Consider the following 6,200-nt stretch of genomic DNA (forward strand, 5'->3'; position numbering starts at 1 on the left):
CGAATAATAGCATAAATTAATCTAAATATGAAGTTCAAAGAACAACAACAGTCGATGTTTTTGTACCGAATCCCAGTTCTTTTCCAAAGTCAAATTTCGATTTTATGAAATATGTATCCAACTTTATTATATACTTTCATTTTGATATAACATGTATTTTCACATGACGTAATCACTTCTTATATCGTAATAACTTTTCATTACTTTATTTATGTATTCAATGACGTTCGTATAATATACAAAACATTTTGCAGGTGCAAGAATTAAACAATGTTTTGATTAAAATATAATTTGAGGTTCGGCATGTATGATAATATGAACAAAAATAGTGTGTTCAGATTGTTCGTGATCACCAAAATGAAAATAATGGTTAAAAAAATGCATATTATTTTGCACGTTTATCAGGGCTGAAAAATTCGTTTAATATGTGTTAATTGAAAATAAACGTCACAAAGTGATTACCATAAAATATTGCACACTTTAATGTAATGCTCACCCCATTATTCTCTACTCGATAGTATAAGAGGAGGGATGATGCAAGATTCTTAATTAATTTTATTAGAATTAACTTTAAATCATTACGATATAGTAACTGGTTTTATATCTAATTCAATCTCATAAATTAATTTAAAAAAAATATTTAAATTTAATTTATGTTATAATTTTGTTATACTTTAGTTAGTGCTGTCAAAATGGATTGTAACTCGTGAGTTAACTCGGTCCACCATAGATTTGACTCGGGTTGGGTTTGAAAAAAATGTAACTTTTTTATGTGGGTTAATTTCAATCCAGCTCACTTAAAACTCGGCTCATTCGGGTTGAACCCGTGGTGAACCGGGTTAGCTCACTAACCCACCTAATTTAATTTAATTATTTATTATTTTATGTTTCAATGTTACTAGTTAGCATTTTTTTATTATATTGTAGATGGGTAAAAAAAAGATGTTTCAAGAGAGAAAAATATTATAAATTTATCTAGTCAAGACTCTAATATCATAAATGGACAAGTGATACAAAAATTATCAATATTAAAAACTTATTTGTTCGGTGCTTGTTTTTGGATTATGTTTGGATTGTATGATTTTTTTTATTATTTTGAATTGTCTTTGGAGTTTAATATCATTTTAGAGTGAAATTTATTTAGATTTAGATTTAAAAAAATTATAATTTTTTATTTATTTAAAAAAAAACTTATAATTAGGTGAGCTAGTGAACCAACCTGTTTAACTCACCAACCCGTGGTGGATTGGGCGAGATTCAAATTTTTTTCAGCTTGCTAATAAGTGAGCCTAGTTGAGTTAGCTCACTAAATGACCAACCCGTGGTGAACTGGGTTGGATCAAGTCAGATTACTCGTTTTGACAGCTCTAACTTTATTCAATATAAATTTTCAATTCTCGTTGCCTTTTATATGGTTTTCGCATAATTCATTAATACTAAATTTCTATGATATATTTTCTTTCTCGAGTGACTCAATAGTAATATTACAGTCCATAATTTCTCTTGGTTATTCATAGACTTTTTGAAATATCTAACACTAAAAAACAATTTAATTTTAATGATGATATCAAATTAAAAAAATGAAATGAGCCAATAATTATACATAACAAACAAAGAAAGAACCATTAATAAAAGAGTTAAGATGGCAGAAAAGATAAAAGAAAACATATATTCTATAAAAAAAATGAAAAAATACACTGATAAAGAAAAAGAGTATATATAAAGAGGAAAAAAAATACCTTGAGAACAAAATGGATATGTTAAATGAAAAGAAAGAAATTGAACAAAAACATTAAACAAGTGCCTATGAGTAATGATAACAGTTCAAAAATCATTATTTTTATACTTAAATTTGATACAAAACACATCCTCTATGACTTAAAAACTAGTTTAAAATCATGTATTTTGCTTACGTTAGAGAATAAGAGAGTCAAAGGTGGTTTTAGTGGTATTATGCTTGGTTTTCCTTATTTTGGCAGAATTTAACATGAATTGAATGAAGGAAGCTGAAGTAGAAAGGAGTTGGACTTAAGAAAAGATGGAAAAATGCATAAATGAAGAAACACAGCCACAGCTGAGCGCTAGGGCAACGCTGAGCGCCAACTTCGTTGAATGGATCTCTATCAAACGCTCAAATGCCAATGCTGAGGGGAGAATTTGAGTATCGCACCCACCGCTGAGCGTGTTTAAACCTTGGCAAGTGTACCAGATCGTATCAAGTAATAATAAATTATAAGACCAAGTATCGTTTTCCCAAGAGACTCACGACACTAAACTGTTATGCTTTTGCTTAACCAATCAAGACTATAAGAACAATATTTTGGGGCTTTTGAATGTAAAGTGCGGAAAGATAAATATGAATCCAATTTGATCAATTGAGGTTAAACACAAAAGTGGATGGATGATGTTGATAATATGAGATGAGTTTGTTGTTAGGGTTTAGATTTCACCTAATCACTCTCATATATCAACTATGCTTATTTATTATCAATGTTCATGCAACTTTCTAAATTACTCTAAACCTGATCCCTAGGCAAAAAGAGCCTATTACCAAAATTACTAGTTTACTATCCATAGTCTCCCTAGCAATTACTAATGCACTAATAACAGAAGCTTAAAGCAATTGACCATCTTATTCCTATTCTTAGGCAATATTTCATAATCAAGAGAATTCTTCTTAGTTCTAGATTTTCCTGTACGTTCCCATATCGAAAAAATCAAAGATCATGACACTGAATGAGTTAAACAATGCAAGCTTTAAAGTACAGAGAAGAAAACCCAAACTATTGATAACGAAAGTATATGAGTAAAATAAGAACTTCAATATATGAGAGTTTAGAGGTTACATCTTTCCCCAGAAACAAATAAGATTAGTTTTCCATCGTCATGGAAAAACTAGGTGTACAATGGAATGAAAGATATAGAAACCCTAAAAGGAGAAAAGGAGAGTTGTCAATTCCCCAAATCTGCCCCAAAGGGGTGAAAAATGTGTTTCTGTGCCTAAGCCATCAAAAGATACATTCTCTAAGACGTTCTGGCCTTTAAATAATGCATAAAAATAACAAAAAACGGGTCCAGGCCCAAAACAGATCATAAAAATAATAGAAAATTGGCCCAAAACTCGCGTCGCCAACACTCAGTGCTCAAATACCGCTTAGCGGTAGGTACGACACTCAGAATGACGCCCAGCGGTGTCGCCCAGGTGAAAAATCGTGAAAAATTGGAAAAACTGGTGCTCGGTGCTGGCCTGGCGCTTAGCACCACCTACGATACTGAAACTGCACTCTGGTCAACTTTTCAGCATTCTGGTTGACTGATTGACTTTTCTAGTTGACTGATTGACTTTTCTGCACTCTATTTGACTTTCTGCACTACAACTCCTTGATACTTCAACCCTTATTTCAAATCATTCCAAAAACCTACAAAATCAAGGGAATTTATTGATAAAATCATAAAACATGTCCTCAACTCTTTTATTCACAAAACTAAAGCAAAATCATGAGTCAAAACAAGTTTCTAAATCAACAAGGGTGCATTTGATATCAAAATTAAGTATAAAAATAACGGTTTTTCAACAGTTATCAGAGCGCTACCTCACCGCTGAGCACTGGCTTCTTCAATGAAGTCATTGCCAAATGCCTAGGCATCAACGCTGAGCGTCCATCTTGAGTGTCGTATCCACCGCTGAGCGCCATTGTTTTAGGGCTGGGCCAGTGTCTGCTGATTTTAATGAACTTTAAATAGAATTTCACGACCTAGAGAGGGGATCTTTTGGTAGAAAGAGACGCATAAACACACTCTTCACCCCTTGGAGATGGATTTTGGATGCGAAAGCTCCAATCTACAAGTTCTAGGGTTTATCTTTTCATTCTTTTCATTAATTTCATCTAGTTTCACCATGTCTATGGTGAACTAAACCTTCATTGTTGTTGGGGAAACGATGTAATCCTTTGAAACTCTCATATATTGAATTAATGCTTTATTCATATGCTTTATTTCATTAATTGTTATAGTTTTTCCTCTATTCTCTATGCATGCTTTGTTTAAGACATTATTCAATAGTGTGATCTTTAATTTTATCTTTATGCACACATATGGGTTGATCTAGACATGGGAGAATTCTCTAGAGAGCAATATTACCTAGACATAGGGGTAGGAGGACCGATTGCCTTTAAGCTTCTGTGCGAATGTAATGCATAAACAATTGCTAGGGAGACATGACATTGTAAACTAGTAATTAGGAGTAAGCTCTTTTCACCAAGATATTGGGATTAGGGTAAATTAGAAAGTGACATTAACATTAATGAAAAAGTAGAATTCGTAAATATATGAGAGTGGATTAGGATAAGTCGAAAACCCCAACAACACAATTCATCCAGATCATCATATTGTCAATTGATCAACTTTTGCATATGCATGTTTAATTTTCGTTTTAGCATTATAAACTCTAATTTTCGTTATTCAAGTCTTAAATAATCAACAAATCACATGAAAGTCTAGGGCTATGAGTCTCTATGGAAACAATACTTGGTCTTACCACTTATAATTACTTGGTACAATTTGGTACACTTGCCTGAGCCTTAACAAGTAACACTAAGGGTATATTTTGATTCAAGAGGAAAAGTGAGTGGAGAGATTTGAGAGGGTGGAAAAGAAACAGTGGTATTGTTTAGATTAATGGATTCAAATGAATGGATGAAGAGATTTGAAAGAAAAAAGATCGTGAATAATTTGATCAATTTAACACTTAAAATAATTATATTAATATATTTGAATAAAAGATACTATTTTGCCCTTATAGTAAAAATAAAGTGAAAATAAATTAAATTTAGTTTAAATTAATTTTTAGTTAATAGAAATGGAGTCCCACTACCTCCTAAAGCTTGAAAATGGATTTCCATCACTTAGAAAAAAAAGCCTAGATTCCTTGCTTTGTGCACGATTTGAATTAAAGGCATGGGTAAAATTCTCATTGGACTCCCAAACTATAAATCAGTTCAAATATTCTCAATTTAGGATGATTTCGTTTTAGTTAATTGCTCCTTGAATTTTATCCTTTATTTTTCTCAAATACATTGATCCAAAGATGGTTCTTTCTCTCGCTCCAATATAAGACATCCCCATATCCAAACACTCGCTAAATGATTTGATTGGTTTTGTAGGAAACTATTTTTCTATAGCCCTATCAAACTAGGAATATATTTTAATCATTTCAAGGTTGGAGCATAAAGTATCAAACGTTGAAGGCGGAAGAGGCTTGGTTAAAATGTTTACTTGTTGGCTGGAATGAATGAGGAGAAGCTTGAACAATTCTTGATGGATTTTTTCTTTGACACTATGATGATTGATGTTACAAAGTTGACAAATTTACCAACTCGTACAAGTAATAAAGTAGATAAGTTCAAATATCGTTTTCCAAAAGACTAACGTGATTAAGTTGAATTGTAATGATTTCCTTATTTACGCTAAGGAAACTTTGAAGTAATTAAAAGTATTTATTTTTAATTATAAAATAATTCTAAAATTGTATAAAGTAATTAAAGTGATTCAATGAAATATATGGTAAAAACTTCACTGGGGTTTCATAATCCAATTCAATGCAAAAATACTAAACAATATACTTCTAATTTCTACTCTAGCATTTACACCTTCTATAACAAGCCCTAATGTCTTAGCGACAAGTTTAAACTCTACTAAAAAAACTTAAATACTTAGCAATTTTTATCATAAGTTTGCATTAAGATCAAAATTTTGATGTTATGAAAGACTAATGATTAAATCTCAATGTCTAAATATGAATCTATTAGTTGCTCTATCCTAATATAGGTTTCGACATCGCGTCCAATAATCGAATATTCACAAATATGAAATCAATCAATTATCATGCAATTAACAATAAGAATAAAACACAAGAATGATGAAAAAGAAATATATTAAATAACATAAATCACAAAATGTTTAGATACATTACGTTCAACCCCGTGAATTAGGGAGTTAGTTTTCCTATAAATTCTGAACTCTAGAAAAGAATAAAGATGAATGCTTCTAGCCTCTAGAATGCATCTACCTTCTCTCGTTTTAGGTCAAGTGTCCTCTTTGAATGATTTTTTAACTCTACCAAAACCTCTATTTATAAATTTTCAAAACCCACAACTCATTCGACGAATTGGCTCGTTGGGCGAGTAAATCTCTCTTTGCTA

This window comes from Vigna radiata, chromosome 1, assembly GCF_000741045.1.
Source record: "Vigna radiata var. radiata cultivar VC1973A chromosome 1, Vradiata_ver6, whole genome shotgun sequence".
NCBI lineage: Eukaryota > Viridiplantae > Streptophyta > Magnoliopsida > Fabales > Fabaceae > Vigna > Vigna radiata.